This window comes from Peromyscus leucopus, chromosome 9 (genome assembly GCF_004664715.2).
Source record: "Peromyscus leucopus breed LL Stock chromosome 9, UCI_PerLeu_2.1, whole genome shotgun sequence".
Lineage (NCBI taxonomy): Eukaryota > Metazoa > Chordata > Mammalia > Rodentia > Cricetidae > Peromyscus > Peromyscus leucopus.
In genome coordinates, this window is record NC_051070.1 from 88,668,657 (window position 1) to 88,693,407 (window position 24,751).

The 24,751-nt window shown below is 42.3% G+C and overlaps 1 protein-coding gene across 2 annotated transcripts in view; it reads right to left on the minus strand.

Moving 5' to 3' along the window:
* Fhit (fragile histidine triad diadenosine triphosphatase) overlaps positions 1-24,446 on the minus strand; it is a 1,516,285-nt gene extending 1,491,839 nt beyond the window's left edge. The window contains exon 1 of one of the 2 annotated variants that reach the window (XM_037208798.1): positions 24,288-24,446. The gene's annotated coding sequence lies outside the window, so the exon portion shown is untranslated. The other variant, XM_028880540.2, reaches the window with a different exon arrangement.
* Positions 24,447-24,751: the final 305 nt, after the last annotated feature.

Consider the following 24,751-nt stretch of genomic DNA (forward strand, 5'->3'; position numbering starts at 1 on the left):
AGGCTCAACTCCTGTGGAGGAGGCCTGATGGGTTGCCTTCTCAAAGGCAGTCTGTTTTCCCATATTCCCTCCATGTGCCCTGATATGGTTACTTTCAATTATCATGAAACACCAACAAGAAAAACCTTCCTCTTTTCATACTGCATTCACATAATAAGAGTCTGCAAGCTGTTTTGTAGGACAGATGACGACTGTGTGCTGAAGCCACCGGTTCTGCCTGTCAGCCCTAGAACCCACAGCAGCGAGACACAATCATGATGGCATTACTAGAGAAACAGGTCAAATGCATGGTCACTTGAAAATAGAATGTCAGCTATTCTTTCTACTTCAGTAATTTGATGTGGTGATACTCAAAACACACTCAGAGAGGAGGAAAGAAAAGAAAAGAGTCCACACCAACATAAATAAAAACGTTGCTAAAACACTGCTCCCATATGCCCCTGAGCAGTCTTTCTGGCCTCCAGCCAATGATCCAAGAAGCATTATTAGGCATCAAGTATGAGCCAGACACTGAACCAGTAAGAGACCCAGTAAGACGGACACAGCCTCTGCCTTAGCTTAGTTCACAGTCAACGGTGCAGGACAAGCATTAACATGCATCTGAGATCAACGTAGAAGAGCACATGATATAAAGACTTGAAGTACAGGACCCCAAAGAGCAGAAGGAGCTAAAAACCAATTAAATCATATGTGTCAGAAAAGGCCCAGTGTGTGCAGAGGCAGCCAGGTAAGAAGTGAAGGGAGGGTGCGTTCCCCTTAGAATGTTTCCTTTCGAAGAAACCGATGGGATAAAGGCAGAAAACAACTGAGTAAACGAAATGGTGCAGTCCATCACTGGGGGAATTATCATTTCTTATTGCTAAACACTAGTTTAAAAAATTAAACAATTTAAATGTTGGTATAACTCTGTCCTGTCTTGCCACATACAATCAAAAAGTTGATCATAAACGTAATTCCTCATTCATCTATGTATTAGGTAGATTTTATTTTTAAAAATCTAATTTCTCTCGACTATACAGATTTAAAGCCACGAGTTATTTTTAAAAACCTGTTTTGACAGAAGCAAAAGTTGCAGCACATATAATACCAAGAACAGAAAATGTGTTCAGAGTACAAGTCGATGAAAATTAACACAAGCAAAAGTAAATATAATTCACCAAAAAATAGAGACTGAGCTAGATTTTCCAATGTGATGTAATATATATTTATATCAAAACATCACATGGTACCCTATGAAATATAAAATCTTAAGAGTTAATTAAAATTTTGAAGCTAAATAAGTAAATGAACAAAATGACCGCAGCCATCTATCTGCAAGCCATGATGGGGGGAAATGAAGAGGAAAAAGGCTCTTTGGTCTAATATTTGGTCCTGAAAATTCTAACTTCCTCTTGCAGAAAATTGTTTTGGAATGTAACCCATGTCTTTCACAACACACAACTTTTTCCATGGAACCAACAAATTGGAATGGAGAGGGGAAGCAAATATATTCCTGAGTGTGTCTGCCCTTTCTGCTAAACCCCAGAGAGTGCCATTTGGATTATTGTCTTTCCTAACTCAAAACCCAGCCTCATAATCCAAAATCAATTTTAAAAATTGTATTAGCATAACCAAGGGTTGAGTCTGGCCCTAAAAACTCGATGTCTGAGTTGAATAAAATGAACAATTTCCAACTGCTGTGTGTAAATACAAGGTGCCTACCAGGAGGATCGGCAGTCTCATTCCACCTGTAAATGGAGGCAGAGTATCCCACCAAGTCTGCAGCTTTAACATAGGGAAAGGGCCTTTAAAAACCAGCTGATTTGTCTTTCCAAACAAGAAAGTAGTACCATGGGCCAGATGCTGAAAATGGAGGTGATTCTGGACACACAGAATTACACTGATCCTAGTCACTTTTCTTGTCAGTAAATTTCCTCAACCCAAGTCCCTTTGCCCTGATGTCAAATTGACACAACTGACTGCTCTTCATGCGTCCTACTGAAAATATTCACCCCCATCTACATCTCTGCATCTGGTTTCTTTATGATGGCCCCTACTTCACAGAAACATTAAATAAAATTGTATGTTTGCTCTTATTTGTTTTTACATCAATTTATCCCCCAGCTCAGTTAAAACTCCTGAGAGGGTAAAAGTAAAATTGTACTTCCCATTCACCTGTTCCTGAAGTTTTCCCAGGAGCTCAGTCAGGAGGGTATATTTTAGGAGAAACAGAGGCCAAACTTTTCAAATGAGAAAAAAAATTAACAGGAGGACCACACAAAGGGGAGGGAGTGGGTTTTTGAACCTCACATGAGCAATCTGGATATTCTGCCTGTAGTAAACCAAGGGAGACATGAAAAGTGTCATCCAGCCCTCCTGTTTTAGCCCTTCCTCTCAGCAAGGCCCGTGAGATGCAATACAACACAACCCCCGTGTGAGAGAGCTAGTCTTCTGAGCACGGGGGGAGAGAACTTCGAGGTTCCTGAGATGCTTCACAGAATGTAGTGCGAACACAGATGTGGAAAAGATGCTCTTAGGTGTCAAAGCCTGGAGCAAGGTGAATGGAGGCTCCAGGGCATGCTGGCACATAGCTACATACATAAAACATACATAATGTTTTCTGATGTCTTTACTTGGCACAACTAAATCCATTTCAATCTAATGTTTATAGTCTCTGAAACTCTAAAGATTGAGAACTCCTACAACAACAAAATGACCTATCAAAGTTCTATTCCAGCATTAGCATTTTTTACTTATGAGGAATTTAAGAAGTGTGCAGAGATCATCAAAGAAGTGTTCATGATGAAGAATCACCCTTACAGAATTCAAAAATGCTCCCCAACAAAAGTAGATATGACCAGACATCCACAGAAGACTAGAGAGCCCCTAATGAAGTGAATAGATTCCATCTATGTTAATATCCTGAGTATGGATGCTAAACTACAGTTTTGAAAACTGTTCTAATTAGAAGAAATTGGTTAAAGTGTGCCCAGAAATCTTTCTATCCCAGTCCTACAAATGCATGGGAATCTGTCGTCTGAAAGGAAATTTCATTTAAAAAATAATCTGAAAGTTCTTAGCTATGTTTACTGATCAGATTTGAATAAGTGCAGGAAAGTGCCTTTTACATGTAGTATTTTAAAAGTCATTAATTAGCATGGCAATATTTCCCAAGCATTTCTTATGTGCCAGATCCTACACTAGTCAGTGGAGTCCACTGACCACCCTAGCCCTTCTGCTCTAGATAGAGAAAAGGGGAGCAAATTTCTACACTTTATGAAAAAGACTGAAGGGAAAGAATACAAAGTGGGTCATTGAGCATGATCTAGAAGGCCTCACAAGGGAAGTAGCACTTGAGGTTTTTATGGCGAATGCATACTAGTCATGCAGATCTATCTCAGGAGACTGACTATATGGGCAGAGAAACGTCAGACCGGATACCCATCTCGGGACATGCCCTTACCTCTTCACCCTTAACCTAGCATAATTTTGAATAATGAAGGACCATACTTTGGGACAAGGTTGTGGTGTGCCCTGTGGGTAAGGCTCTATTCTTCTCCTCTATTAAAAGGACTGTCCTAGTTAGGGTTTCTATTGCTGGAAACAGACCCATGACAGCAGCAACTCTTATAAGGAAAACTTTAAATGTGGTGACTGGCTTATAGTTTCAGAGGTCCAGTCCACTGTCATCATGATGGGGAACATGGCAGTATTTGGACAGACGTGGTACTGGAACTGACAGTCCTACATCTTGCAGGCAACAGGAATTCAACTGATACACTGTGTGGTATCCTGAGCTGAGAAAACCTCAAAGCCGACCCTCACAACAAGCCCATACCCACTACAACAAAGTCACACCTCCTAATAGTGCCACCCCCTATGAGCTTATGGGGCCAAATACATCCAAACTACCGCAAGGATCAAGAAGAAAATCCAAGGTTTATATTTGCCTTTAGAGATACAAGATGGTACAGATGACCAAACATGCAACTTATTACAGTCTATGAGATGAACTTCCTCAAAAGGCATAGAGCATATAGCTTCCTGTCCTGCACAACTTCTATGACCCCTGGGAGAAGAAAAAAGGCCTTGGCTCGCTACCCAAACTAGAACATGAAAGTGTTCTGATGTGAGAGACCAGGACAAAAACCAGGGGGTTACAAAGAGCATAAAATCTGGGAATCTGTCTCTTCTTGGGAGATTCAGACATTTCAGACACTGCCAGCCACACACTGGGTGCTGTTAGATGTTACAGTGTGCAGGAGCCCAGGCAGTGGAGTTAGAAATGAAGACACAGCGCCTACTCTTATTAGTGGAATAGCTGCAGGGCCAGAATGCACTGGCTCACTTGGGCCTAGTCTGGCTGGAAAGACACCGATTTCAAATAAGTCTGGACATGAGAACAGATAAATAAAACGATGGAATATTCACATAATGGAACATTATACAGCAGTCAAATCAAATCAAGTAATGCACAGAATCATGTGTATTGCACATTACTCTTTGTACAAGGAAGGAAGGGAAATAAAGTCTATTCTTTTCCCAGCATGTACTTAAAAAACACTGAGAAAATATAAAAAAAAGGAAGGCACTTTTCTTAGTGCCTCCCTGAGACAATGGTACAGAGGCTAGGGTGTAGGAAGAGCAACAGAAAAGAAACTTTACTTCATAGCTTCTTTTTTAATGTTTCAGTTAATAAATAGGTTACCTACACACACACACACACACACACACACACACACACACACACACACACACACACACAATGCTAACCTCCTTAATCCCAGTAAGAATTAAGGACTAAAAGAAGGATATAACAACTAGCAAATGGTGGAGTTCAAAGCAGCACATCCTCCAAGGCGATGTGGTGATGGGAATCGCTAGCCACCAGGTTCGAGTATGAACCTGGATGCTGATCGCAAAGGCCAGTCACAGGGCAGCACATGCATAATCTTAGCTTTCTCTGTGTATGGACATGGATAACTAGACCAGAAAGACACATGAGAACGAGAGCAATGATTCCCTACAGGTGAGATCATGTCCACAGGGAGCACGTCGGCATCACCTCTGCAGTGAGAAGCACAGGTGGGATCATGTCCACGGGGAGCATGTCGTCATCTCTGCAGTGAGAGGCACAGATGCTCCTTTTCATTTCTCATCAGGCTCCCAGGACAGAAGGTATGTACCACTCTTTCCTCTCCTCTGTCACCTCTTCCTGGCTCCCTGAATATAGCTGCTAGCTACCCCAAGACCACCAGAAAAGGGCAAGAGCACTGCAGACACTTCCTCATGTCTGAGTGGCTGAGCAGACACCCATTTCTAGATTTTTCCTTATGGATGAGTCATACATCCTGTATGTTTCAGACAACCTAAATTGCGTTTTCTGTTACTTGCCGCTGAAGGCATTCTGCCACACTTAATACATAATATATATTATGGTAGCATTTTCACTAGCAATAGTCACTAATCCACTGTTAATAAATAAACCGTGGTAGCAGATTAACACACTAAATAATATATGATTTCTTTAGGCTGAACAGCCAACCCACCATGTTTGTTTGGATCAACAAGCAGAGCCTGGAGAACGATGTGACTAATTGTCCCACCAGCCTCGGGCTTTATAGCTCTCTTCTGAAATTCCTGCAAACCAGGGCTCAGGGAAAACAGTTAAAAGAATTCTAAGTCTATAGACAAGGCCTGCCAGCTGTGCAGAAAAAGGAGGCACATAATCCTGAAACATACAGTATGGCCCAGAATCTCCATTTCTAGGAATCTATGCTAAGAAAAGAACCACCACTGCTATGAAGACATTTACATGCAAATAGTCTTCGTTAATATGTACCAGAAAGAAAGAAAAAAAAAAAAAAGATGGAGGAAACCTAAAAGCTTAACACCTGGGAGAGGTTAAGAAATGATGCTGTGTTCTAACAAAGAAGTACTTTGGAAACAATAAGGATGTGTCAAAACAGACCTAGTACACTGCTGAGTGAAAGGGACCCATCTACACGTGAAGCGCAAAGACCAAACAAGTGTCAATGGCTGCTTTTAAAGACAGAAAGGGCGCGAACTGAAACCCTCAGTGAGACCAGACGAAGGGGAAATGCCAGTGCATCTTATTTAGAGAATATTTCTGCAGTTAAAAAAGTCTAAAATAAGTTTGCTTTCTTATGTGTTAAGACAAGTTAGCTGGTTAGCAAGTTAGTTATTTTAACAGCATTGTTTTATAGAATATTCTGGACCCTCTGATCAAAATGTTGACCTCACAGACACCAACATTGTCTAATGTTTGCCCATAGATTCAATGGAGTTAGCAAGAAATAATTTATTTTTGTGTTTTAAAAATAAACTGAAGCCAACAGCTGCAAGCTATGCTATGAAGATGGATAGAGGAATTTGATGTTTACAAGTGAATCTGCATTACACACATGCAATATGTTTTCTTTAATTCCATAAATACAGTTTTGATGTTGCCAATTTGAGAAAAACATTGACATTTCCTTAAATAAGCCTAGTCTGCATTGAAATTCACCCCCTTATTTGAAAATAAATGATCTTAAAACAATAAAAATGAATTGCTATGTCACTGAGGCAAAACAAGTCCATTTACACACTTGCCCCTCTCCATCAGACCTCATCAGACAGAAAAAGCAGCTAGCATGCAGGCCACCCTTCTGATGCCAGAGAGATCAAGCTCCCTGGTCAGATGACCTGGAGGCCCACCACTTGCCAGCAGGTGCCCTTGGGCATTTAATTAGCCTCCCTGGGCTTTCGTTGTCTCTCCTGTGAAGCAGTCATAACCAGAGCCTCTGACTCAGAGTCCCTACAAGGATGACTTGCGAAAACATACAAAGGTCTTATTTTCATGTCTGGCCCACAGTAATCTGGTAAAAAGAAGGTGCCCTAATTTATTTTCTATACCTATGTGGAGACAGAGATTTTAAGGGGCCTCAAGATTCTGCATAAGAGTTAATGTTGGATCTTGATCCCCCAATACTGATTTGACATGATTTACTCTATAGAACTTAAAATAAATGTGAACCTTAGGACAAATCTCTTAGACCATATGTCTTTTTTTTTTCAATTCTTTCATATTTAAAGTATTTTGATTAATGATAAAAATAATCCCCCAAATATTTGCTATGTATTTAGTGCCTGCTGTATACCATGAAGTACCCTATGTGGTTTCATATATTTTCTTATTTAATCCTCAGACTAACCAATGATAGGGGATGTGTTACTATGATCATTTTCAGATGAGGAAATTGAGGTATAAAGATACAGAAACATGCTATCAAAATACAGACATAGTAGGCAACAACATACTGCATACATGACATATAACAAAACAATCTACATTCATATTTTCTCATACAATAACAATAACAGCAATTACAATATCACTACATTATCAATAAATCCTATGCTCTCCAAAATACAGCACTTAATGCTACACTTCAGAGAAACATCTTTTCCTTGTTTAGAACACCCCTGTACTCTTCTCATGCAGTAAGACAGCTAAGGACTTCTGTGGGTTATCAGGAGACACAGATCTACCCAGGTATCTACAGTTGCCCTTCTGCAGACCACGAGGAAAGGGCTCATTCAAGCCCAGAGCTCCTCCACCTGTGTTACTGGATGTTGGAGAGTGATGGGATTTCAGAATAATCTGTTCCAAACTCTGGCTTCACTAAAGTGGAAAGTGAGGCCTAACAGGAGGAAGACACACATGTCAAGTGAGAGCCAGAGCTGGACCCAAGGCCTCCTAGCTGCAAGTGTTCTGCTCTGTGGTGACAGAGGAATGCTGCCCATACTGAGTTCCCATACTTAGTCAGTAGGAAAGCAACACCAAGCCTGGCCACATGCAAGTGAGGGCTGCAGGGTGTATTTCCAGGCACCTTCAGGGCTGATCAGGGTGTAGAGAATCTGTGGCAAAGACAAGCTTCACTGTGACCTTTTGTGATCTATCTGGACCCCATTCCCAGTGCCCTTATTCTGCAACAGAATCCAAGATCAAGGAAGAAGTGTCTGCTCAGTTACATGGGTCTCTTTCACAGACAAGACACAATATACCTAGCTCTTGCAAACATTATTTGAATCAGCATAACACCTGAATTTTTAAATTAAATGTACATCTTTCTTATTTATGTAGTAGATAGAAATAGCTTGCATCATAGAGAATTTTTTAAATAGAGGTCTGAGAGAGCTGAATTAAAAATGCATCCAGCATTATGTAATCCTTGAAAGATACAGTTGTTTACTCTGCTTTGATTTCTGAGCTTCCTCTTTGATGACAAATATTAATATTTATCATTTTTCTGGTGCTGGACTAATGAGAATCTTAAGTGTTTATGAGGAGGCATTTAAATATTACAGTACTGCAGATGTGTTTATTTTCTGATTTATATTCCTGTCTGTAGCATCAACCAGCATTTATTTTTTATGCTGAATCCTAGGTGGTGTTCATTGACATTTTCAGTAAATTCTACATGCCCAGAACTGATAGTCTCTTTATTTACTAGGTGATAAAGTGAATATGAAATTTTACCAAATAACACTGTACTATGAGCACAGCTGACCTATGATTTTCAATGTGAAAACTGACAGGCATGTAACTATTAACCAGCAAGTGTAGGCAGACAGGTTTAACAATCCACATTCTCTATCAGGTAAAATTCACTGAGTGCTGTGTCAGGCACTTCCTATATGACTTACATCCATCCCCTTGGTAGTCACAACACCTCTAAACTTAGTGGTGTTATCATCTCTGTTTACAAACATTGTCCAGCTCAGAGAGGTTGTGTACTTTGCTCAAAATGGCACAATAAATGAGAAACACAGTCAGAGAAGTCAGTCTTCAGAACAAGGCGACAGAGATGCTTCTTCAGAGTCCCACATCAGTGGTCCAGCATTGAAAATTCCTGTTATCTGTTCAGCATAAATAATCCATCTGCCAGGAAAAACAATTGCCAGGATGGACAACACTGACTTTCAGATCTTGATGGTAATAGCGAAGCATAAATCATGCATTTGTCTGGGCATGAAGACAAAGGATAAACAGGATAAACAAAGGATAAAAGGATAAACAGGATAAGCAGTGGCTACCCTCATGGAGTGAGAGGGAAGCAGACTATTCATATCATAAGCCAGTTCTGACCCTTGACACAGGAAGGAAACGGAGCTGTGCAAGTTCAGAGAAATGGCAAGAATGACTCCTTACCCCATGCCCCATGAAGGTAAAATCGATTGGCCAGAGAAATAATTCATAGCAGTGTAGACAGACAACACAAACATAAACTGGGGCCCTGTAAAGTTCAACAAGGAACTTAAGTTTAGGGACCAGCAATGAGGATATGGTCACGGAAAACAGCCACTGCTTTTGCCATTTCATAGACTTACCTCCTGGAACAGACAGAGGTTCTCATTGAGACATCATAGGTAAAATAAAGGCTGGTGTTTGCTGTATGCTTGGGTTTTTGTTGTGTTGTTGTTTGTTTGTTCATAGATCAGAAGAAACTGAGGTCAATTAATGGCTAATGACTCCATCCATGACGACTCCATCCATGACGACTCCATCCATGGCGACACTAAGTCACTTTTCTGCCTTAGAAGCAGTTTTCCAAATTCTCAAATAAGGAAGTCTAGTGAGATGAATCCAGTGAGGGCTGTAAAGCTCTGTTTTCAGGGTGTCTTGGAGCCATGATCAAAACAACATATCTCTCCTTCCTTCCTTCAACAGATTCTGAGGTCTTCCCTCATCCTGTTCTTCCCATCCATCTGCATCCCACCCCTCCAGCAAGGTTCTTTTATTGATTTTTGTGGCCATATGGAAGGGAAGTCAGACAGGAAGGACACACATGTGCTGCCCCCCTGGAGGCAGAAGCAGGTGGAATAGACACTGAGCAGAGGCGGGTGGAGGAAATGAAAACAACCTGGTTGTACATATGGAGCTGAATGTTCAATGAGAGCATTCACAGAAGAGCGGCCTGTGGAGATGGGAGGCAGTACAGGACATCAGCGAGGAACAAAACTGATGTCCCAGCAACAAGGAAGAAAAAGAAGTCTAGGAGAAGATGCTGGGTGGAGAAGATGTGGCAGATGAAGAAAACCTAGGCACCAAGAAGCAAGTTCCAGGTATAGCACTGAAGTCGGAGTTCTGTCACCCAAACTCAGAGCTTCAATCTCAGGCCCAACCTTATATAGCCATCCTGTCAATCTCTACTAACCACAGAAGCCTCCTTTAAGCATGGCAAGTTCTTTCCCATCTAAACAACTGGTAAGGCTGTTCTCCTGCTGAGAACACCATTCTGCAAGCTGTTCAAATGGCTGGCTCCATTTCATCCTTCATGTGAGTCTCTGCTCCATATCCCTAGCTGCTTTATCTCAACAGGACCCCCAAGTCCCTGTTGGTTGTAGTATTAAGGCAACTCCATGTAGTTAAAAGGGAGGTTTATTTTTGTGGGGTAACTTACAAGTGAAGGGATAGGTTTCAGGGTCTGGGAAAGGTGTAGTGCAGTCCAGCGGTGTTCTCTGGAGAACTCTGCTCGGTCCACCTCCAGCGTCCATGGTTCCAGGAACCAAGAGAGCCAGCACATCCAGATCTTGGGTCTTGAGGGCTCCTGTCCCGGCCCCGCCTTGTGAGCATGACAGTTACCGATGCCTCAATGGAGGTAGCACTTCCAGGTCAAAGTTGGAAAAGCTACCCACTACAAGTCCCCTCTCATCACAGTCCTGTGTACTTGTCCTTCTTGGACTTGAGGTTTGTTTTTTTTTTTTAACATTTTCTGCCTGTTTATTTCCTATCTCTGCCACAACTCTCTATCTGACTGTTATATCCATACCTAGCACGGTATCTCACTCACAGAAGCTTCACAACATTCTTAAGTAGTTCCCATTAAAACCCCCCATTTTAAGGATGAGGAAATTGAGCCTGAGCCAAGAAACCAGTTCAAAGTCATGCAGCTAGTGAGACCTGTGGATTGTGTTCAGTGACTCTGGATACCTGAGCACAAAAAGAGTGAAATGTAAAATGTTTTAATGATTACATTTATCAGGTGCTTACTACACAAAAGGCATTGTGTTAACGTTTTATTAGTTATTTTTGCATCACTAACAAAAGGCCCAACAAACACCAAAAGGGAGGAAGACTCACTCCAGCTCACTGTTTCCGAGCATTGTGATAGGGAAGGTAGAGCAGGGCACCTCAGGTCACAGAGGTAAAGTGTACTGAAGACTGTTTACATCCCAGCAGGCAGGAAGCAAAGAATGACACCAGAGCTAGGGCTAAGACACCTACCAACAAGATCCTTCCTCCTAAAGGCTCCACACTCTCCCAAGCTAGTGCCAGTAGCTGAAAAACAGGCATCCAAAACATGATGCTGTGGAGACATTTACATTTGGACCACAATTACCACCAAATTCAGACCTATTAATAAAGTGTATACCACTCTATCCATCTTATAGAGAATAAGACCTATAAATTGAAACAGCTTGCTCAATAGTTCTTGACCTATTATATAATAAAGACAGATAGGCACACACACAGAAAGACAGATGAGTAGATGGCTAGATAATAGATTTCTGAATTATCAACAATTCTTCCTCATTACATTAAAACAGAACAATAAACTTATAGACTCCATAAAGATCTAGAACTTGGTTATTTCAGGTGAGGACCATAGACTTCAGTATGAGCAATGACATGGACTTTGCTGAAAACGCAGCTGCTTCTGGCCTCGCTGGGACCCATGCATACAGCTCCAGCCAGCCCTTGACCCACAGGAGTTGGACCCAGCTGTTCAATCTGCACTAGGAAGCCAAGCCCAGCCAACTCCTCTAGGCCAGGGAAACCTTGGCCTACTGCCTCCTGGAAGTTCAGAGACCAAAGGAAGCCTAAGCTTAGAGAAAGCTTTATCCCCTGCTCCACAGAGCCAAGAGGGGCCCTCAGCTGCAGATTCATCTTTGGCCATTGGCTAATAAAGCTGCCTGGCCTTTCTTTTACCTCCTAAGCCAGAAGAACTTAGCAACTAGGATTTCAAACTGCAGTAGCCACCTGTTGGTTTTATGCCTCTGTATCATTAACCCTCTGCTCAAAGTATCCCATCTCCATATAATCAGACCATCTCTGTATTCAGACACACAAACCATGTACATGAGGCAATCCTGCCTGCCCAGCTTCCTTTGGGCAAACCTCTCATCTCAGAGCTAGAGATATGCTCCCAGTCTGGCCCATCCCAGCATGCCTCACTCTGGAGACGGGAACAGTTCTAAATGGTAGGCTCATAACCCAAGCTGGACCACCTTCAAGCTATATTAATTATTTGAATATTGTACTCAACTGGATAAATTTCAGCTAATAAAAACAGAGTCTCTAAATTTGATGGTAAAATCTGGAAACCTTAAAATATGTTACATTTGGTATGTCATATATTAAGGTTAGAATTTGCAGTTAGCCACGTTCTTTTCATATTTTAACCCATGTGGACTGTTTTCTAAGCAACAGTTTACAGCGTGGGATACAAGTTAGAATGACCCACATGCCAGGGGATTCAGGAGAAGGGCTTGGCACCTCTCTCTCACAGTCAGATTTTAGACACTCTTATTAATACCCAAGAAACACTATTTTTGAAAACAAAATTTGTCATTTGGCTCACAGTTTCAGAGAACTGAGTAGACGATCACTTGGCTCTGCATTCTGAACCTCTAATAAGACAGAAGAACACTCACAGGAGTGTGTGGCCAAGGAGGCTTTTCATATGATAGCAACCAGGAAGCAAAGACCGAGAAGAGAGGCAGCTAGGGACCACATAAGCCTTAAAAAGCACCTCTTCATGTCTGCATTGCTCCAGCTGGGCTCCACCTCCTAAAGTTCCCACTGTCTCCCAGAAATGCTACCAAAGGAAGAGTCTATCAAGAGATAAAACCATTGATTAGGTCAGAGCCCTCAAGCTCCTCCCTTCCCTGAAGTCAATCAGTTGGTAACCAATCCCATAGCATAGGAGCCTTTGGGGAAAATGCATCATACCTAAACCAGAAGAGTACCTTAGCTTCCATTGTCCTAGAATATAACCTCCCATTTTTCTAACATGTCCCCACATGATTAAGAGTGCCATTGTCTACAACAGACCATCCAAAGAGTGGGCCTAATTCAATGAAAGGAGACCTCCTTCTTACGGTCTAGTAACTAACAAGCCAACCGAATTTTGTTTATACAGACGACTGAAGAAGCAAAGTGCTTTCCTTCCTGCTCATTCACTCACCTTGCTGCTCTTCATCCCTGTGCATGTGTCTGTCATCCTCTGTCCTGTGTGTCCTCCCTACCACTCCTCTCTGCAGGCTAATTCCTGGGAAGGTGAACAGCAATGGCCAGTGCTCCAGGGTTGACACAACCCTTTGTTTTAGCAGGGTCCACCTCTCTCCTCCACCTGCCCTAAGGGCTCTGCTTCTGTGTATAAAATCCTGCTGCCATTGCTTACACAGCTCCTAATACAATGGGGAGACTATCCTTAGGGGAAGGCAGAATCCAAAGACAAAGACAAAGTTTTACTGTCGTTGTTTTATTTTGGTGGTTTTTTTCTTTTCTCAAAACTGAAGACATGGGAAGAAGACCTCAAGCCTTGCAGAAAATGAAAATTTTGTTCTTACCACATACCACAAACTTCACTGATTAAATGACTACAGGCTGTAATCTCCTCCAACTAAAATACGAATGCATTAAACTTCATAGGGAGTACTGACACCTCAACATTATCTATGATGGTTTTTAACTCCAGTAACTGTGAGTCTGAGAAACTGCAAAATACATTGAATTTTAATAGAATTCTGATTGCTAATAGAAATAGGCAAACCTGAAAAAAGGAGGGGGGGGGGGATACTAACAAACACACAAGACTTTACCTCTCTTTACTTTGCAGAATACAGTCAACTGTTCCGTCTGTGAACTTCCTTAGCACTTCCTCAATTTTCTGTTATTCATACTTAATTCATCATTAAAGGGAAGCATCAGCCATGACTCTAAAAATGCCATAATTCTTAAATATGTGATGCTGAACTCTTAAGTCAAACGGTAACAACTTTCTTCCTGTATTTTTCTTTTCTCTCTATGGAGTCAACACACCAGGAAAATAAAGTTACTACATTGTAAAATAGCCTCCCACTGAGTAAAGAGGCTCGGGAAATGCTGGCAAATAAAATTATGGTGTTGACGAATATACATTCAGGCCAAAAAATGCTCCTAGCTGCTTGATAAGGTTTTAAATATAAATATTCAAACATAAGTTCGTGTATTTTCTATGAGAGAAAGGGGGCTTTTAAAAAGAAAGAGTTCTAGCAGTGATCAGAATCTATCTCCCCCAAATACACCACCTTGGAAGAGCGGCTACCTGTGCAATGGCGTTAAACAGAGCCCAGGGAGAGAGGACTCTTCCAACACCTCCCCAGCCAGCTGAAAGCAGGGCATACATTCCCTTTGTGAAGAAGATGTGTTTGTAAAGGTGTGCCTCTCTCCCTATCAAAAAGACAGTGACTATGTGCACAGCAAACCTTGTGAACCAACCTTCATTTCCCATCCATTTCTGCAGCACCTCCTCCCAGCTCACCCTGCCACCCATCTCCACTCCTAGAGCACATCACCTCTTCCTCTGTTCTGTCCACACAGGGTATGTAAGGCCCAGCACTGCCTCCTCTTTGGAGTGTTCTTTCTCTAAAGTCCTCCACATGCATACTTAATAAAAAGCTTCCCCTCTACAATCTTTCCTTTGTACACTTAATTTTTAGGGCCCTAGAAGCAGGAACTAAGAGGGTAGAAGAAGTTTTCTTCCTCCTCAGTCTCTATAACATAAATGATTCAGAAAATAAAAGGTATTTAATCAAATTATCTTAATTAATCTGCCAATAGGAAATGGGAGTAATTATTTACAAAAGGAACCAGACTTTCACAGCAGCAGCTCTGAGGAGGCCGTGCATTTCAGACAACTGCACTAGAAAAAAGAAGGCCACTAGGAAGAGCAGCTTCTGCTTTTCTGAACAGTGCAACCCTCTCATGGGTTCTGAAAATTTTCTTTTAAACATGGTTTTAATGAATTTATTTGAGGGAGATGTCAGCAAGCCGCCCAAGAAGCAAGATGCTAGAGGACCAGTAAAGCCACAGGCCACGTGGCAATAAATAGATTAATAGAAATGGGCTAATTTAAATGTAAGAACTAGTTAGTAATAAGACTGAGCTATTGGTTGAGTGTTTATAATTAATCTAATCCTCCGAGTGATTATTTGACAATGGCTGAGGGACAGGGATATTACCATCTACAAATGGCAGCCCAACGTGGGACAGGAATTTCCACAAAAGACCTGAAAAGGCTTAAAAAAGGATTCTAAACACACAAAAAGGAAGTCAAGCTCAGCTTCTTGGTAACTGTCTTTTCTCTGATAGGGTCTGTTTGCTAGTGGTGAACAGAGGCATGGCTCCTTTAAGAGACAGCTTCCTGACTCAGTGCTAGTGGCAAAAACAGGTGGCTCTTTTAAAAGGCCCTTCTGCCAAACATTTAGATGGTGTTTATGAGTAGCAGGAGACCAGCTACTCAGTGGCAGCATGGACCCAACAACTTCCCAGAGTTGGGGCAGTAAGCCTGACTCTCACTGGTACCTCATCCATGAAGCTAGGCTCTCAGAAAGCTGAGCTGGATGAGACCAACCCCCAAAGCCACCACTTTGGTCCTAACCATGCCACACTGATTAGCAGTTTCAAGTCTCACGCAACCAAAACACAATACAAATACATAATAAAGACAGACTCAGATTAAAAAAAAAACAAACAAACAAAAAAAAAACAAAAAAACCTCTAAACGGGTCAATGTATTTTTTAAAAAATTACAAAGGCTTGGGAGAGAGAAGAGAAAAAATATATACAGTCTTAGATTAAAAATATAATTTTAAAATAATAAAGTCCTTAAAAAAGAAATAGAGTCATAAAAAATATATGAAAAGCCACATAAAGATGGAAATACACAGAGAGTCTGGATCTTATATGTTGTGTTGTCTTTAGATTTTTGACTGCTAATGAACAAATGATAACTACTAAAAAACACTGGATTGTGAAAATGGATAGATTAAACCAACCTATATATTTAAAAAATGTCTTGACTTCAAAATTTAAATCAAAAGATATGTTCCTTAGGGAGAGGTTATGCTTTTGTTCCCACAGAAAATGAGAGGCTGTGGATTCATTCTGTGTTAAGAAAAATTAGGTTTGATCGAGGAAGACCCCTGAAAAATCTCCAATGGGAGCGAATGGCCCAGATGATCCAACATCTCAGAGTGCCTCTGCTGTGGGATAAACCGTCTGTACGCTGTGAACATGTATAACTCTCATTGGTTAATAATAAAGCTGATTGGCCAATAGCAAGACAGGATAAAGTTAGGCAGGACAATCAAACTGAGGACTTGGAAGAAGAAGGGCAGAATGAGAGAGACGCCAGTGAGCTGCCCAAGAAGTAAGATGCTAGAGGACTGGTAAAGCCGCAGCATGGCAGTACATAGGTTAATAGAAACGGGTTAATTTAAACGTAAGAACCAATTAGTAATAAGTCTGAACTATCAGCTAAGCATTCTGTAATTAATATAAGCTTTTGTGTGTCTTTGGGGACTGGGCGGTCAGAACAGAAGGCTCTGCCTCCATTTACATTTATTGCTTTTTATTTCCAGTTATGAAGAATGAAAACAAACTAAATACCAGGAAGAGAGCCCCAACCTGAAAATCTCCATAAAGCAAATCATGACTTGGGTAAGCAAGGCTAGAGACACACAGTGGGACAGAGAGGTAAGCATCTCTGAGTGTGAAATGAGGACACACCCAGGGCACAGCCTGTAGTGGCTCATCTAGTTCACTACAGAGCTCACTGGAGAGCTCTGGGTGAGGTGTCTCACGCCTTCCACTCCCAAGCCTTCAAATGCTACTTTCTAGATATCTCAGTCCATAACTATTCCACTGGAATCACTTGAGAAACTTCAAAAAGAAAATGCCAACACCTGTCCCCTTTGCTAATCTGACTGGATCTGTGCATGAGAACGACCAGTCCCAGCGGAGATGGGGCAATCTAAGGGTAACCAGCCCTGAAAACCTCTTATTAGAAAGCAATCCAAACAGATTAATATTATAGAAAGGAGGAAGAAATTTCCATTTCAATGCCTCAAATTCCCTTCTTAATAATGGATCTTTGACTTGAACATGTTACATTAAGGATCCTGGGTTTTCCCATTGAATTTGGAGAGTCTGAAATATCTCTCTGCTCATGGTGGGACACACAGACTGCTACTCCAAAATACTTTAAACTGAAGGAAGGAGAGAAAAACATCAGAAACCAAGTTTTATTGTCCTTTTCCTCCTTCTCCCCTGAAGCAGGTTGTAAAATCTAGGAAGGATTTTCAACCTTCCCATGAAACAGGTCATAAAACCTTCATGAGAAATAGCCTCCCTGTACCTGGAGGAAGGACACATTCTTATCTCTGAAGATAAGGGGTCATGGTAAAGAATCTGACCTAACAGGCCCTCTGTTTCCTTCAGGGTATTAACATTACATCTCACTGTTTTTTAGCTGATCCTGCTAACCATGATTCAATCTACTTCATCAGTCCTATCATACAAATACACAGATTTACCATCTTCAACTCACCATTCCCTCATAAAGATCCCATGTAATGTAAAACCTACAATACATAAATTTGCATACTTTTCCAAAGTTGTTCACCTGTCTTTTGTTCATGGGGGTGGGGAGGAAGGGGAGTCCCTTGGCCATGAGCCTAGGATGAATGAAGAAAAGATATTTCAATTCCCCTGTACCAATAATGTTTAAATATATACAAATGGCTGGAGAACTTGTAGCTAAAACAATAGAATTAAAGATAATGTATTCCATTCAATATTTAAAATATTATGAACAAGAAAGCTTGAAACAGAATGCACGAAGTTGTGATTTTATTGATTTATTTTTCATTAGTTGACTTTTTGTTCGTGTCTTACTTGGTAATCCAGGTTGGTTTACAACTCATTTATGGCCCAGACTGGCCTTGAACTCATGACCCTCCTACCTCTACCTGCTGAGGACTGAGACTATGGGTGCATGCCACTAAGCATGGCTTGCAATTTTTATATTACTATGAATAATAATAACAAAATAAAGAGCTACATATACTGAAGACAGTCACTGGGTTAAACATTTTCTATGGGTTATGTGGAAATTGAGGCTGAGAGAAACTGGAATAATTTAGCCTGAGTCACACAGAAGGTTGGACCAACATTAAAAATCAAAACCCTTTGTTCTTTTGGTCTGTGATGGGATAAATGAGAATGACCTCCATAAGGACCTACGTTTGAATACTTGATCGACAGTTAGTGAAACTGGGAAGTACTATGGAATAATCCTTCTGTACGCTGTGAATATGTATTGCTCTCATTGGTTAATAATAATAATAAACACTGATTGGCCTATAGCAAGACAGAATAAAGCTAGGCAGGAAAGCCAAACTGAAAATGCTGGTGGGAAGAAGAGCGGAGTCAGAGAACTGACAGCCATCCATCCAAGGAAGCACGATGTGCTAGAGGACAGGTAAAGCCACAAGGCACATGGCAAAACATAGATTAATAAAAATGGGTTAATTTAGATGTAAGAGCTAATTAGTAATAAGGTATAAGCCGAGCATTTACAAATAATATTAAGTCTCTGTGTGGTAATTTGGAAGCAGCTACCAGGAAAGGGAGTGGGTGGTCAGGACAGGACCGGGAAGGATTAGGAGGTGTGGCTTGTTGGAGGAGATGTGTCCCTGGGAGTGGGCTTTGAGGTTTCAAAAGACTCATTTACACTAATCCCAGTGTTCTCTCTCTGCCTCTTGATTGCATATCAAGATGTGAGCTCTTAGCTGTTCCTACTGCCATGCCTTTGCTGTGCTGTTAAGGACTCTAACACTATAAACTGTAAGCTCAATTGGATGCTTTCTTTTGTAAGTTGCCTTGGTCATAGTGTTTTGTCACAGCAATAGAACAGTAACTGAGACAGGGTCCATCCTCTCACCTACGCTCATCTCAACTCTCACAAAGAACCTAAGAACTGCCTAAATACTTTCTGTTCATAGTACAGTCCATGAAGCAGCAGAAAGGGCCTATTGGAAAGACTGGTGGTCTGGTCTATCCCTATTTACCAAATCAGAAGGACACAGGTGCACACCAATGTCCAAAAACGCAGATCTATGTACACTAGCCCTTCAAGGCTCAGGGAACATCTCAGCAGGGGGAGTATGGGAGGAATGAGTGCTACAGGAAGATGCCATCCAGATAAGACACAGCTGCCATACCAACAAACTCATGCAATTACCTGCATAGGATCTACACAAGATCACAAGATTGGGCCCATCAGCATTTCAGTATGAACACATGAGGGGCTCATGAGACCTCACCTCTCCCTGAACAACTTTTGGAAATTAATGTTTGCTGTGGGATGAGGTGTCATTCTCCTCAGTGGTAAAGCCACAGATGAGCTGCCTATGCTCTAATAAATATCCCTCAGTCACACTCATGCAAATAGCCATAAACTCAGTGAGGGCCCCTCCCTCCCCCCACCTCTCTCTCTCTCTCTCTCTCTCTCTCTCTCTCTCTCTCTCTCTCTCTCTCTCTCTCTCTCTCACACACACACACACACACACACACACACACACACACCATTTAAGTAAGAGACAGACTTGTTGGGATAAAGGGGGTTTCAGAGGGCATTGTAATGGGGGTGGAAATGACCAAAAACTCGTTTTATATGTGTATGAAATTGTCAGGAGGAGGAGGCAGCAAGCACAGTTATGGATATTTTTCCACATTAACTACTGTCTTTACTGATTTATTATACACATTGGATCTACACTTTTAAAAATATGCAAACATTTTATTTCCCCACTTGAGACTGCTAAGTGGTTTCCCAAATTCCCTTAGAATAAAGTTCAAGACTCTCACAGATGCTGGACTGTGTATAACATCATTTTCCTTGTATTCTTTCTCTTGCAGTGCTAAGCAATGCGGGGAGGAAAGGGTTTCTCTTACGGTTTACAGTCCTTCAGGGCACGAACTGAGGTAGAGGCATTACGGGGATTGTGCTTACTGGCCTGCTTCTTATGGCTTGTTCAGCTTTCTTCCCTATACAACATGTCCAGGGCTGGCACTACCCACCGAGGGCTGGGCCTCGCCACACCAACCATGAATCAAGAAAATGCCCCAGCGAGGGCCACAGGCCAATCTAATGGAGGCCAGTCCTCAGCTAAGGTGTCCTTCGCCAGCTGACACTGGTGGTGTCAAGATGACAGGACTAAGCAGCGCGGCCACCTGTGCTGGTCTGTGCAGCCTCCCCTGCCACCTTCTTCAGCAGTGACTGTCGTGCCTGAGCACCCAGACCTCCATCTACTCACCAAGTCCCAGCACTTCCTTTCTTCCTTCTCTCTAGAATACACCACCACTCACCACCATGACCACCTCCCTACCAGTCACATCCATTGCTCTCTACAGCTGACAGCCAGTGGAGGGTCTAGAGGAGCCACAGCAAGCTGTGTGCATCCGTTCAATGTTTAGGATCCTAAAGACCTCTATCTTTCCTGTGTCTACTTAAGCCTACCTTCTTCCTTTGACTGTGACCCTCCTTTCTGGCTCTCCTTCTCTATCTATCACTGAGTAGCAGAAAGTGATGTCTTTATCAATACTATCAACTTTAGAAATCACCCACTAGCTACTGCTCCTGAATTACCCACCAGCTGGAGGACAATTGCCACCGCTGAACCCTGAGGATCCTGGCACAAGTTCTCCTCCTTCTACAGGCAGGCAAAAGGCCTCATGACACAACCAGCTGCTTCCCAACCTAAGTTTAATATCTGCCTGGAGTCATGGGCCGGGCTGCTCAGCAGGCAAGGCCCACATAAAATCTTTACCATCTCCATGCCCATAAGATTGCCATGGGGCTACCAAGATGAGTTTTCAGGAGTGATAAAACTTTGTACCTTAAGGATGATGGCCCACCCTTCTTACTCTAAGAGGACAAATCAAAAATTATTTTGTTTTCACATATCAAGTTTACACAAACAATGACAAAATAAGATGTAGTATTTATCTATTTGCTGCAGGCTACTAGGAGCCCGAGAGCATGCCCAAAGTTAGAAACTCTCTTTCTTCTTTATTTTCACTCCATGAGGTAAAAATGCAGAGAGGACACAAGTCTCACAGAAGCCTCAGAGAAGGAGCTGGGATTTAAATGCCAGGATGCCACATGGCTGAGATGCATTGCTTTTATCTGGATCGCTGTTTCATCTGAGAAGTCAAAGACATGGACATATCCATATATAGCCCTTTAGAAAATGACCTCAGAGGCTGAGATTTCTCTCTGCCATGTTCATGTTGAAAGTAACATAACCTACATCTTATATTTCAAAGCTGCATTTCTACATTAAAAGAGAAAAGTGAGATTGAAAGAAATGCTGTGGAAGCAGAGCTTGGGGGTGCTTATGAATGCAAATCAACAACTATGTTCTCTGTCTTCTAGTTGTCAGCCACGTGGGATGGTGCATTACCAGCCTACCACTTGAGAGACTGTTAGAGGTCACACAGGTTGATGGGAAGAATTTCTTGCATAGTGACTTGCTCTGAGTGTTTAGTCAATAATTTACAAAGCTGCTATGTCATTATCTAATTACCAGAAATCATCTCTCACATAGAAAAGGTGAGAGGTGCTTGCTTACATATCTGTGAATACATAACTGAAGGGCCCATGTGTCTTCTCAAACCAAAGATGTTTGTAACACACACATCTTGTGTACATTTCCTACACTTATATCAAAGTGTTTGATTGTGATATTTGTGGATGTAAAAACAGCATCAAAAGCTCATTCTCTCATCTCTGGAGGAACAAAAGAGTATTGGGAACCAAAACAAAACTAACAGAAATGGAACATATTGAAGACGCATGTACATACAAATTAAGATGAGAATGCAGAAGCATTCCTAAAGCATGCCACCAGATATTTACAGGAATGGCATGGAGTAAGGACACCAAGAGGAGAGAAGCAGGCTCCTGATGGTTCAGCCCTGTGAAGGCTGGGGAAACCCTCTTCCCTTTGGCCCAAGGCATGAGAGGAAGAGTGCTTGCCCACTTATCTACAAAATAAAAATGATAGAAATGATTCCTAAGTCCTTCCAGCTCTAGCGCACAGGACACTTTTCATTTAAATGTCTCTTGCACCTAAAGAGATAAGCATATAAAGATTCTCAGAAAGCATTTGTTGAATTAATGAACTAGGACAACTGCAGCAATGAGAAAGAATTTGACTTTAGCACAACTGGCCCTAGTCTGTGGCCTATAAAGAACAAATCTTGGGAATGGGGATGGGGGGATAACATTATCCAAATAGCTACACACCCACTGTGCCTTCCAGCTTATAGTAAGATTCTGGGGATAGTTCCATCTCTGACTTAAACCAACAATGTGATCCCAGGCAAACTGCTCTACCTCACAGGGACCAGTTTCCTCATTGCTGAAATAAAGGTGTGCTCAAGCTATATATAACTAACATTTTTGAAATCGCTTTGCTGCCAGCAATTGTTCTGAACTCTATGCGTTGGACTTTAAAAATATCAAAAGGTTTTGCAATACTAGCATTTAGTGTCTAATTACAGAAGAACCATTGTGCACTTTAAAGGTTTTGTATTCTCTAGTCCAATAGGCCAGAGTCTCAGAATGCATTCTGTGAGGTAGAGCCTTTGCTAGGAAGAAACTATCAAACAGAAGGCACTACAATCCCAGTACTTCTATTATCCAGCTGGCTTAATTTGAACATGTTGCTTAACTTTCCTACCTTTTGACCCCTAATCAGTTCGATGGATAAAGATTGTTATCTCTACCACATCGCTTTAAAGGAGATTAAATTATAGCTGAATCTAATATGCAATAAAATATATAGCACAATACTAATACAGCTGTGAAACAGTGACAGCCATCTCAGCCATCTCCTCAAGCTTTTGATTATGGGAGATACAGAATTATTTGAAGACTATGTAAACATGATTTTGGCAAAAACCTCATATCTAATACTTTGAATAGCATATGCACTCAGAAAAAGAAAAAAAAAAAGAGGTGGAGGGAATCTTCAATAAATATTGCTCTTTAGCCCCATCTTAATTAAGCAGATGAACAAAGAAGGCGGCCAAGAAGTGAGGGCGTGTGGGAGTCGTAGTTCTAAGGGACAAGACTACCTCCTGGGGGTACTGGAAGTGAGACTTCAACTCCCAGAAGACATCTCGCCAGGCCAAATGGCACAGTGGGAGCTGAAGTTGGTAGTTCAGTAGGGTGCAACGAGCGGGACTACAAATCCCAGAAGCCTCCGCAACCCAGGTCTTGACTTAAAATGGAGCCAGAAAAAAGAGCTGTCAGCTTAAGTACAGGTCCGAGTGGGACTGCTCCTGGAAGTCCAGGGCTATTCCTAGTTAACGTTTGCCCAAAGCAACCAGGGGGTATTTTCAGCACATTCCTGAGAGACCAAAAATAAGCCGTTTTCACATGACAAACTTTCGGGAGCCTGGCCTCAATGTCGATTACGGCTTTAGGCAGCTTCTCTGGGCCACTAGGGCAGGGAGCCGATTTTTATCCATTTGAGGATCGCTGAGCTGGTAGTCCAGGGTCACGCGGCAGAGGCAAAGGGCTCCTGTTCCAGCAACCTGCCTCTTTCCTTCTACAAATGTTTACAGCTTCCAGATCCCCGCGTGTGAAACTAAAATTAAAATGCACGAAGGCTTAAGGTCCAACTAGTGACGAGTTCTCCCACCACAGTGAATTGATGTGAGTTTGTTTTGCTTTTCTTTATGTTTTAAACTTATCCAATGCAAATTCTTGCCCGAAACGTTGTCCTCTGTGTGCCTTGTTCTGCTGCTGCCCTGGCACCTGTTCAGACCTTTGGGGACTCCTGAACTAGGTATCTGTTTAACACAGACCAGTTTGGGCCAGGGTTCCTGCCACTTGTCCATGGAACTGACAAACTATCCAAAAGTAGTCACAGCCAACTACACCTCCAGGACCCGCTGGCGCGACCCCGTGCCTCAGTTTACCCCCAGGGGCTGGTTGAGGCTTCGACAGGTGCTCAAGACCTGGGGCGCCTGAGTCCCATCCCGGAGAAGTCTCAGCAAGTGGCCAGGCGAGTCCTCCTGACAGACGATCCCCCTAAGAGGAGCGGTGCTGGCCTGTCCCCGCCCCGCCGGCCGCAGGGGTACTGACCAGACGCGCGTGGAGCCCAGCCCGCGCCCCTACCTTCCAAGATCGTGGCGGCTGGAATGGAAAGCAGAGGGCGGGAGCGCGGGGTAGGAGCGCCGCCTGAGCGTGTGCCCACTGGGGTGGACCTGGGAGCTGAGGACGGTCCGCTGCTGGGCCAAACGGGACGGACTACAATCCCCACACCACCCCGAGGCAGGGGCGGGATCCAATATGGCTTCTCACCTGGAGACAGGCGCGGGGACCAATAGAGGAAGAGCACGAGCTTACGCTCTGCCAATCGGAAGCCAAAGGGCAGAGCAGCAGAGTGTCTGAGGTGACACTCCCCATCGAAAAGGAATTTTGTCATAAAGCACACAATCTTTGGCTTTTTCCAATGAAAAAAAGAAACACGATTATCTTCTCTTAAAATGAAAGCCTTCTCTGTACGTTTGCTTCCCTTCCTCCAAAAGGAGCTAACTGTGCTGCTCTTCCTTTCCCCACCGAAGGCTCTTTCCTGTTTC